The sequence below is a fragment of the Trichechus manatus genome, unplaced genomic scaffold, assembly GCF_000243295.1.
Source record: "Trichechus manatus latirostris isolate Lorelei unplaced genomic scaffold, TriManLat1.0 scaffold00013, whole genome shotgun sequence".
NCBI lineage: Eukaryota > Metazoa > Chordata > Mammalia > Sirenia > Trichechidae > Trichechus > Trichechus manatus.
The window spans coordinates 12,082,045-12,093,831 of NW_004443949.1; positions in this window are offsets into that span (position 1 = coordinate 12,082,045).

The following is an 11,787-nucleotide window of genomic DNA, read 5'->3' on the forward strand; positions in this document are numbered from 1 at the left end:
GGGTTCATATGTTGTGGGGTTGTTAACCAATGTCATAAAACAACATGTGTACTACTGTTTCATGAGAAACTATTTGTTCTGTAAGCCTTCACCTAAAGTACAATAAAATATAAACAAAAAAAAAAATGGGGCATGAAATGTCCGACTTGGAGAAAATATGCTGGAGTAGGTAAGTCAAGAACAGGCAGAGGATTAAAACCATAAGTCCTAAGGTTAGGCCAATTTTATTAAGTGATTGTTAAAAGTAGGAAATTAAGCTATAGGGCTATAAGATATAATATTGTTCTACATTTAAATATTGAAAAAATGTATGTCCCTAAATACCTTTCAAAGATGACAGGATTGGAGACCAAAATACAGGTAAAATTGAAAACAGACTATGTGGTTTCAATGCTATTTCCTTGTCTTTTATCATGGGTGATCATAGTCAAGGGTCATATAAAAAAACTTCTGGATTTACTATAAACTTTCTGTTAATGACATCAGTAATTGTTTGTTATTTCATATTGCTTTTATAAAGTCACTTTGGACTTTGCAATTGAAAACTTTCTGTGAGCAAAAACAATGCCTCTCTTTGAATAGCAGATTTACTGTTTTTTATGAAATGATAAGAATTATATGCACTTTCCCACTCCATCAGATGTCTGTTTTTTTGCTTTGATCACTGGACGTTTAGAGTTAACTATAATGTTTAAACTTAAAAATGAGATTAATCCTCAAGTCTGTAAAAAATATACTCCTCCATATCTGGAATTTTGCTGTTTTTAACAGGTTTGGTTTTTATAGTTTTTAGTTGAAATTTTTATTGCGTCATTTGGGAAAAAGAGTGAATCTCACATAATTAAATATCAACTGTGTAGAAGTTCTAGCTAGAGCAGGCTCTTTTTAGACTACACAACTCAGATTTACACCAAGGTTGTTCCAGTTGATAAAGATTTATTATGAGGACACAAGGAAACTAGCGCACAGCTTCATCTGCCTCCTATTGACACTTAAAAGAGATCAGGAATATTGTTAGAGTACAGAGCAGCTCTCAGGGTTCAGCAGCATCTCTCAGTGGTCCAGCTGGGTCATCTGGCCATCTTCTCCCTTCCGCTGCCAGCAGCTCGCATTGCTCTCGTTCCAACAACTCTGCTATTACGCTGTTATGGTGACTCAGAAGCCCTTTGTCTCTCCCTTCTAATTGTGATTGCTCTCTTCTGATGCTGGGAACTTCTCTCTGCATCACTGCCTCTGCTTCTGTGTGGCTTTGCTTTCACATGGCCTTTGCTTAATACCTCTTGCTTGTGTATCTGCTAGCTTTAGCGCCCTTCTCTCTGTCTCCCACCGTGTTCTGTTGGCTGTGATCATTTTCGTATATCCAACAAGAGGGGTCTGAGTGTGTCCCAGTCACCAGCAAGGATGGTGACATGCTTGTTAGGTAGAGCTCTTCTCCATGACAGCACCTAAGCCATTGATTAAAGCCTATAAAGGATTGCCATATGGTGGTTTCTGACACAACCAGCTGTGGTGAGATTGGTCATGTTATGTGGTTCAAGGTTATTGAAATCTAAGGAATGAATTAGGAAAACGGGAGAAGAATTGAGGCCTTTGAATCATGGTACTGGCACAGAATATCGAATACACCACAGACTGCCAAAACAACAAATCTGTTTTGGAAGAAATACAGCCAGAATGCTGCTTAGAAGTGAGGATGGCGAGACTACATGTCACATACTTTGGACATGTTATTAGGAAGACTCAGTCCCTGGAGAAGGACATCATGCTTGGTAAAGTAGAGGGCCAGAGAAAAAGAGAAAGACCCTCAACAAGATGGATTGATACAGTGGCTGCAGCAATGGGCTCAATCATAACAACGATCATGAGGATGGCGCAGGACCAGGTTGTGTTTTGCTCTGTTGTACGTAGGGTTGCTATGGGTCTGAACTGACTCTATGGCACCTAACAACAACAGTCAGGAGTCTTTCAGGTTTTCACTTTTCTTTGAATGTCAGAAAATTCAGAAATATATGTAATTTTCAGTCTTAAAAAACAATACTGACCCTTGATATAAGGAGAGAAATATATACTTTTCATGGCTTAATTTATTCATTTTTAAAGTGCTACATATATTCTTATTATGTTATAACAAGACGACTTTTCAATTTTCAATTTGTGAGTATAAATAAGAAATATGAACTACCCTATGTATGAGATGCCTAGAAATTAAACTTGACTTTTGTAAAATTGGCATGGGGGTGGCATCTGACCTCGTCTAACTTCATGATGGGGAAAGAGAATAGTTATCAGAGTCAACAGCCCAAGGCTGATTTCTCTGAGGCAGAGGTCAGACATGCCTCTACCCTCCAACCATCCCTCCCACAGCACTCTCTGCTTCTCTACTGGGTTCAATAATTCCTTGCAATGGCCACGCAGAACTCACAAATCATACTTACAGTTACCGGGTTTATTTGGGAAGTAACAAGTAACAATTATGTTCAGGAATGCTCAACAGACCTTCAATCAGGACAGCCTCTTATCAGCCGTGCCTGCAGGCATACATCTCTCTGGCCCCTAAGCCTCTGATCAGCTTGGACAAGTGTACAAAGGTCTTTTAGCTCTGCCAGTAAGTGCCCAGAGGCAGCCTACTCCACCAGAAAGCCTCTTGCCAGGAAGTTTTCAGCTGCCTTGCTCTGCGGGCCTGAAACCCCACTGTACCATCTCCTGCTTCTCTCAGGGTTCTTCTGCATCTGTTGCCACCATTTCTCTACTGCTTCTCATCGTCTCTTGCTGTCTCCAGTTTTATAGCTCTCTCTCTGTCTCCTGGATCTAAGAGGTTCTCAGTAGAGGGATGCTGGGTCCAAAGGATGCACGCCATTCCTGTCTCTTCTTTCTTGGTGATGGTTAGATCCTCCCTTCCCCCTTCTGAGATGGCTCATTTTAAGCTTAGCGGAATGGCAAAACTGACCAATCCCCTCATTAGGGTTGTATACACATTATTTGCATGGTGCCACCCTCACAAGGGTGCCATGCACCTTATTTACGTTATTAGCACGCTATGCAATCTCTTTGGTGGGTCACAAGCACCTCATTTGCATAGTCCCATCCATTCATTTGGTGGGAGTTAAAAAGACTATGGCTAGAAGGGTCATATTAAGTAATTCACTACACCATAGTTGTTATTCCCGCTTAAAATTAGACTAAAAGAAGAAAGTTACCCTTTGCTTCTTTTCTTCTGAATATGACAATTGTTAAATGTAACACCTGTAACTATGAAGGTGACAACCAAAGAACAATGCCAACTTCCTGAGAAGGGAAAGGGGAAAGAAGGAGATAGCCAGGTAAGAAGCTGAAACTAAATGAAAATAAAATAGATGTATGATTTAAAGAACAACTCTAGAAATCAGAAACATTGAACATATTACTTCTGAAAGAGTAAGCTATGAGATATTTTAGTGCTTCTGATTATTTTGTCCAGCACATAAAGCAAAAGCTGAATTTGACATTCTTCCTCATATTAAAAGTGAAATAATCCTTGTCTTTTTCACAGTCTTGTGATTTGAAATACACCACTACTCTTTGGTTTCCCAAATTATGCTATACTGTTGACAGGAGAAAAAAATAAATTCTTGATGTATTAGTATAATAACCAGATGTGGAGCTTTCCGGCATTTGTCAGATGCAACAGAAACCCTTATACATGAAATAATTGGGAATCATTCTTGGCTGATCAAAATACTTTTTAAAGTGGAGTGTCATACAATGTCACACAAATATGCAGTGATATTTTATTTTAACCTAAATATGAAAGGCAATTTGACAATCATTTAACATAAGTTTTCAATTTCAGCCTTTTCTTTGATTAGGATCCTCATCCTCTGCACCACTTCTGCAATATATTGCCACAAATTTCACTTTCAATAAGAATTTAAAGTATTGTCTAAGCAGTCAGGATGTGGTTATCCTCCTAGATGTGATATTCTCATGTATTCCCTGAGCACACCCCTCATTTCTACATTGCCCACAATTAATAGGAAATTTTGTTGTTGTGGTTGCTGTGTTTAAAACTACTTGCCTTAGGAAAGAATTCCCAATTGGCCACGCTTTATTTCCCCATAGAAACAATAAAAACGAACACTCAACAAGTCAAGAGCTTTAGTTCGTGTGTTTTAAGGAGAGGTTGTGGTGTGGTAAGTCTGTAAGGGGAGGCTGATTAAGAAACATTTTAACTAAATTTTCACTCATAGTAAAAGGAAAATCAGCAATCACCCTAGGCCATTAACTATTAATTGATTCGACACTTTTATGTATTGATTTATGAGAGAGAAGAAAATGGAGGACATAAAAGAAATGTTTAGATAATTTCTCAACTGAGTAAGAAGTAGAATCAAATACTTTCCTAATATATAGGGCACCATTTTAAGTTCCAGCATAAAAAGACAGAAAATAACAATGTGTAAAACATAGAACCAGGAAGTTGAGAATATTGATCAAACACCAAGGGAATTAGTTGGTTTCAAATCTCTTTGGTAAATAATTTGATTTTATCATCCACATAAATTAATGTATAATCTTAACAGAAGTATATGGTTCAGAATATTGAAGATGAGAGCACTTTTCTGTGTGGATCAGACTATATCTGGGTAAATGAAGAGTTACGATAAACAAAAGCACAGTCAAGAGAGCAACTGTGCTCATGTGGGGACTTGAATTCACGTTACAAAGTATGATGAAAATGCTTATATGAAAAAAGAGCCAGTTTAAAAAAAACTGTCGCCATGGAGTTGATTCTGACTCATGGTGACTCCATGTGTGTCAGAGTAGAACTGTGCTCCATAGAGTTTTCAATGGCTGATTTTTCAAAAGTAGGTCTTCAGTTCTTTCTTATGAGGTGTCTCTGGGTGGACTCAAACCTCCAATCTTTAGGTTACCAGCTGAGCATGTTAGTCATTTGTGCCCCTCAAGGACTATGCATGAAGGGTTATATTTATATACTGAGTGGCACCGGACAGAAGTGGGGCGGTTAAGTAGAAGTTAAGGAAAACATATGTTTTGATCATTCTCATGTTGAGCTCAGCTACGTCCACCAGAGAAGTGCAGAAATTTGATGGGCAAATAATGAGACGTTATTTGTTCTTTCATTTGCCTATAGCAGGAGGACAAACAAACAAACAGAAAACAGTGATACCCAGTAGAAAGAGGCAGTAGTACTCACTGGGACATAAGTGAAGTGGCACTCTACCAGGTCAAGTCTGTGTTGCTTGAGAGATGTTTTGATGCTTAAATGATACAGTGATGATGAACAGACATTACTGTATATAGTGAAAGAGTCACAATGCAACCACACAGATTCAACTGAGATTAATAAAGTGAGAGTTGGGGAATTGAAACAGGAACCATGTCTGTAAGCATCCATTAAGTACTCCTAGGAAATTCCAGAAATTCTTGGATGTATTAGGTTCCAATTACTGCTATAACAAGTTACCACAAAGTTGGTGGCTTTAAAAAAAAATTATTATCTTTCAATTTGGGAGATCAGAGATCTAAAATAGATTAGTAGTACTGTGTTCCTTCTGATGGCTCTTGGGAGGCGCTTGTTTCCTAGCCTTTTGGAGCTTCTAGAGGCAGTCTGCATTCCTAGCCTTATGCGTTGCATCACTCTGAACTCGACTTCCCTACTCACATCTCCTTCTCACACTCTGATACTCCTGCCTCCCTGCTTCCCTTATAAAGACATTGTGATAACACTGGACCCATCTAGACAACCCAGGATAATATGCCCATCTCACAATCCTTAATTTAATCGTATCTGCACAATCATTTTTGCCATGTAAGGTAAAATATTCACAGGTTTTGAGGATTAGATCTTGGATATTCTTGTTGTTGTTGATATTTGCCATTGGGTCAACACCTACTCCTGGTGACCTTACGTATAACAGAACAAAAAATTGTCGATCCCGTACCATCTTCATGACTGTCAGTAGTTTGAGGCCGTTGTTGGTGGCTATTGGTCAGTTCATCTCATTGAGGGTCTCCCTAACCCTCTACCTTACCAAACATAGTGTAATTTTCTGGTAATTGGTTTTTCCTAATGATGCATCCAGAGTCCCTGGGTGGTGCAAATGGTTAACTACTTGACTGTTAGCCAAAATGTTGGTGGTTTGAACTCACCCAGAAGCACCTCTGAAGAAAGTCCTGGTGATCTGTTTCTGAAAGGTCACAGCCTTGAAAACCATATGGAGCAGTTCTGCCATTTTACTCTGCAAACATGGTGTTGCCGTGAGTCAGAATCAATTCAATGGCAACATTTCTTTTTTGGTTTAATGAGTTATCCAAAGTAGGTGATTTGAAATCTCATCATCTCTGCTTCTAAAGAACATACTGGCTATATTCTTCTAAGACTGATTTGTTTGTTCTTTTGACAGTCCGCAATGTACTTAATATTCTTCTTTGGGAGTCCATTATTCTACCTACCACAAGGGATACATCCTTTCTTTTAGAGATATTGGGATGAATTGGAGCCCTGGTGGCACAGTGGTTAAGAATTCACCTGCTAACTAAAAGATTGACAATTCATATCCACCGGTTGCTCCTTGGACATCCTATGGGGCAGTTCTGCTCTGTCTTATAAGGTCGCTGTGAGTCTTAATCGAATTGACAGTAATTTTTTTTTGGGGGGGGTTGGGATGAATTTTCCCAGTAGGAAAATCTTATAAATACGGTTTAAATAATTAAGAAAAAATATTTTCCTTAAAAAAAAAAAAGCACAGTAATACTGTCTAAACAATTAGCAATATAAAATGTTCATTAAAATTGTTTTTAAAATAAATACATATCAAATAAGTTTATTTCATTCAAATTAATTCTATTTACCTCATGTCGGTAATTAAAATACAATCTCGTAATTTTGACTTGAGCTACAAGTTTGAAATCACTCTGACTATAAGTTCTGGTCAATTTAAGTTGCTAACAAGATTAACAGTATCCTGAAAGCTACCTTTAGTCAATTCAGTCTCTTTGTATGCAAACTTTTAGTCAATTCAATTTCTTTGTATGCATACCAGACCCAGAATATGTAAAGAAATGTTCAAAAACAAACAAAATTAGATAAAGTTGTGTCTTCATAGTTGTTGAGAAAAACTCACAACAGTGAGTAAAAAATAAATTGTTTACAACTAAACTTCCCAGAATCACTTTTCACAACAGGCATATTTTTTTTTTTTTTTAAAGAAAAAGAATTAGTTACCTACCCATTGCTGTTTAAACCAGTCTACACAGTGAAAACAACTGTATGAAATCCATGGTTGGTGAAAGCCATAAAACCTTGGCATGGGTTTCCGTAGGACATTATTGGACCTACTTCTCTATTAGTCTCTTGGCACATGAGAACTCATTTTAGAAAGAAATAAACAGACAGCATATGGATGTGGACAATAGACCCTTTATTTAAAAAAAAAAAAAAAAACACATGATCTTGAGGAAATAGTTTACTTGAAACAGCCTGTTTTGAGAAAACAAGTGGTGTTTCTTAGCCAAAGGAATTAATGACTCCATAAACAACAGAGCTGAGGCTATTTATTAACCTAAACTCTCAACCAAGAAACTGAGTGTACAAATATGTAGGATATTACTGCTGTTGTTATTCTTAGGTGCCTTTGAGTGGGTTCTGACTCATAGCAACCTATGTACAACAGAAGAAACATTGCCCCGTCCTGTGCCATCGTCACAATTGTTGCAATATTTGAGCCCATTGTTGCAGTCACTGTATCAATCCAGCTCATTGAGGGGCTTCCTCTTTATCATTGACCCTCAGTTTTAACAAATATGATGTGCTTTTCCAGGGACTGGTTCCTCCTGATAATATATCCAAAGTAGGTGAGACAAAGTCTCACCATCCTCTTTTCTAAGGAGCATTCTGGCTGTACATCTTTCAAGACAGATTGGTTCATTCTTCTAGCAGTCCATGACATGTTTAATATTCTTTGCCAATGCCATAATTCAAAGGCATCAGTTCTTCTTTGGTCTTCCTTATTCATTAACCAGCTTTCACATGCATATGAGATGATTGAAAACAGGCGCACCTTAGTCCTCAAAGTGACATCTTTGGTTTTGAACACTTTAAAGAGGTCTTTTGCAGCAGATTTGCCCAAGGCAATATGTTGTTTGATTTCATGACTGCGGCTTCCATGGGCATTGATTACGGATCCAAGTAAAATGAAATTCTTGACAGATTCAATACTATGTCCACTTATTATTATATTGCTTATTGGTCCAGTTGTGAGGATTTTTGTTTTCTTTATGTTGAGGTGTAATCCATACTAAAAGCTGTTGTCTTTGATTTTCAGCAGTAAGTGCTTCAAGTTCTCTTTGCTTTCAGCAAGCAAGGTTGTGTCATCTGCATATTGAAGATTGCTAATGAGTCTTCGTCCAATTCTGATGCCACATTCTTCTTCATATAGTCCAGCTTCTCTGATTATTTGCTTGCATGAAGATTGAATAACTGCGGTGATTTTCCTGATTTTAAACCATGCAGTATCCCCTTGTTCTAATCAAAAGACTGCCTCTTGGTCTATGCACAGGTTCTGAAACCGGACCAATGAGTCCACTCCCAGCATGCAAGAAGCCAATTTCTCTGATGCTGGTTTTGAGAGGAAGAGTTTATTTTGCAGGCTAGCAAGTGGAAACTCAGAGGTATTGACTTCAGACTGAGTTCCTTGATTTGAAAGAGCAATTACATTTTATGTTATACATATTTATATAGAAGTAGAGGAAAGCTGTGGGCAGGATCAGAAAGGTTAACTATTCATGTTTCTATTGATTATTTATGATGAGGAGGGGCTAAGACTTGGCCCGGAAGTGGCCGACGGACTCTTTGCTTTTGAAATGGGCTCAGCTACTGCTGATAGCATATATCTGGTGATTTTGGTTCCTTGACATGAGATTTTGCTTTCCTTGAAATGAGTTCTCTTGTGTTATTGAGCATGCATGGCAGCCCAGGGTCATCTGTTGATCATCTTTGTCTGTTCTGTGCATGTCTGACCATTCTGAGCTGGTTAGATCTGGACCTGTCTGGGGCTCTCCAGAAGGTCTGCAAAACTGCTTAGAGGAAGTGAGTGACGTGGTGGGGGAGATGACTAGATGTGTCTGATATCTGCTGGAGTACTAATTAATTAGGTGTCTCCAGCCTCTAGGATCCCCTAACAGTTCTTCATGAGCCAAATGAAGATTTCTGAAATTTTCATTCCAGAAAAATAGATCTGACACATTGAATACTAAGGACTGAACACCAGGCAAGTTGTGGGATGACATCAAGGATATCATACATGAAGAAAGCAAAAGTCATTAAAAAGACAGGAAAGAAAGAAAAGAGCAAAGTAGATGTCAGAAGAGACTTTGAAAATTGCTCTTGAACACAGAGTAGCTACAGTAAACTGAAGAAATGATCAAGTAAAAGAGCTGAACAGATTTTAACAGGCAGATCGAGAAAACAAAGTAAAGTGTTATAATGAAATGTGCAAAGACCTGGAGTTAGAAAACCAAAAGGGAAGAACAAGCTCCACATTTCTCAAGCTGAAAGAACTGAAGAAAAAATTCAAGCATTGAGTTGCAATATTGAAGGATTCTATGGGCAAAATATTGAACGACACAGGAAGCATCAAAAGAAGATGGAAGGGACACAGAGAGTCACTGTACCAAAAAGAACTGGTCAACATTCAATCGTTTCAGAAGTTAGCATATGATCAAGAACCGACTGTGCTGAAGGATGAAGTCCAAGCTGCACTGAAGGAATTGGTGAAAAAACAAGGCTCCAGGAAATGATGGAATACCAACTGAGATGTTTCACCAAATGGATGCAGTGCTGGAGGTGCACACTAGTCTATGCCAAGAAATTTGGAATACAGCCACCTGACCAATTGACAGGAAGAGATCCATATTTGTTCCCATTCCAAAGGAAGGTGATCCAATGAAATGTAAAAGTTACTGAACAATACCATTCATGTCACACACAAGTAAAGTTTTGCTGAATATATAATTCAAAAATGGTTGCAGCAGCACACCAACAGGGAACTGTGAGAAATTCAAGACAGATACACAAGAGGACGTAGAATGGGGGATATCATTGCTGATGTCAGTTACATCTCGGTTAAAAGCAGAGAATATCAAAAAGATGCTTACCTGTGTTTTATTGACTATGCAAAGGCATTTGACTGTGCGGATCATAACAAATTATGGATAATGTTGCAAAGAATGGGTATTCTGAATACTTAATTGTGCTCATGAGGAACCAGTACATAGCTCAAGATATAGCCCTTTGAACAGATCAAGGAGATAATGCATGGTTTAAAATAAGAAAAGGTGTGCATCAGGGTTGTATCTTTTCACCATAATTATTGGATCTGTATACTGAGCAAGTAATCCGAGAACCAGGACTATACTAAGAAAAACACAGCATCAGGATTGAAGGAAGACTCGTTAATAATCTGAGATATGCAGATGACACAACTATGTTTGCTGCAAGTGAAGAGGACTTGAAGTATTTACTGCTGAAGATCAAAGACAACAGCCTTTACTATGGATTACACCTCAACATAAAGAAAACAAAAATCCTCAGAACTGGACTATTAAGCAATATCATGATAAATGGAGAAAAGATTGAAGTTGTCAAGGATTTCATTTTACTTGCATTCACAATCAACACCCATGGAAGCAGGAGTCAAGAAATCAAAGGACACATTGCACTGGGCAAATCTGCTGTAAAAGACCTCTATAAAGTATTAAAAAGCAAAGATGTCACTTTGAGGACTAAGGTGTGCCTGACCCAAGTCATGGTATTTTCAATCTTCTCATATGCATGTGAAAACTGGACAATGAATAAGGAAGACTGAAGAAGAATTGATACCTTTGAATTATGGTGTTGGCAAAGAATATTGAATATTCCACAGACAGACAGAAGAACAAATGAATCTGTTTTGGAAGAAGTACAACCAGAATGCCCCTTAGAAAAGAGAATGAGAAGATTTTGTCTCACCTACTGTGGGTATGTTATCAAGAGGGTGCAGTCCTTGAAGGACATTATGCTTGTTAAGATAGAGGGTCAGCAAAAAAGAGGAAGGCATTCAATGAGATGGATTCCACAGTGGCTGCATAATTGGCTCAAACATAGCAATGATTGTTAGGATGGCACAGGACTGGGCAGTGTTCTTTTCTGTTGTACATAGGGTGGTTATATGTTGGAAATGACCGGATGGCACCTAACAACAATATTTATCATGGAGATAAGTGGTAAGATAAGCTTTAGGGAAGAACGCAGTACCTATACTATAATCAAACATGGCATAAAGTTTTAGTGTTTTTCACTTATCTCTGAACTTACACTCACCACTTTTACTTTCTCACTGCTTAGGGGACCCTGAGCTTCCGAGAAAAGTGATGCTATAATTTGGAAATGGTTAATGGTGATGTTTAAACAACACAATGAACATAGTTAATGTCACTAAACTGTACATGTGATGATTGTTGAAATGTCAAATGTTTTGTTATATATACATATTTATCACAATAAAAGATCAGCCATTATTCATAGAGCAATTTCCACAATCTAACCCTAATTGGTTAATTGCATAATTTACTCACAAATAACTTACGAGCAGAATATGCACCAGACTCTCGGATTTTTAAAACAAAAATACATGCTTTGAAAAATGAAACAGGACCCATACCTCACACCATATACAAAAACGACTTCAAAATGGATCAAAGACCTGAATATAAAGCCTAAAACTATAAAGTTCATAGAAGAAAAAATAG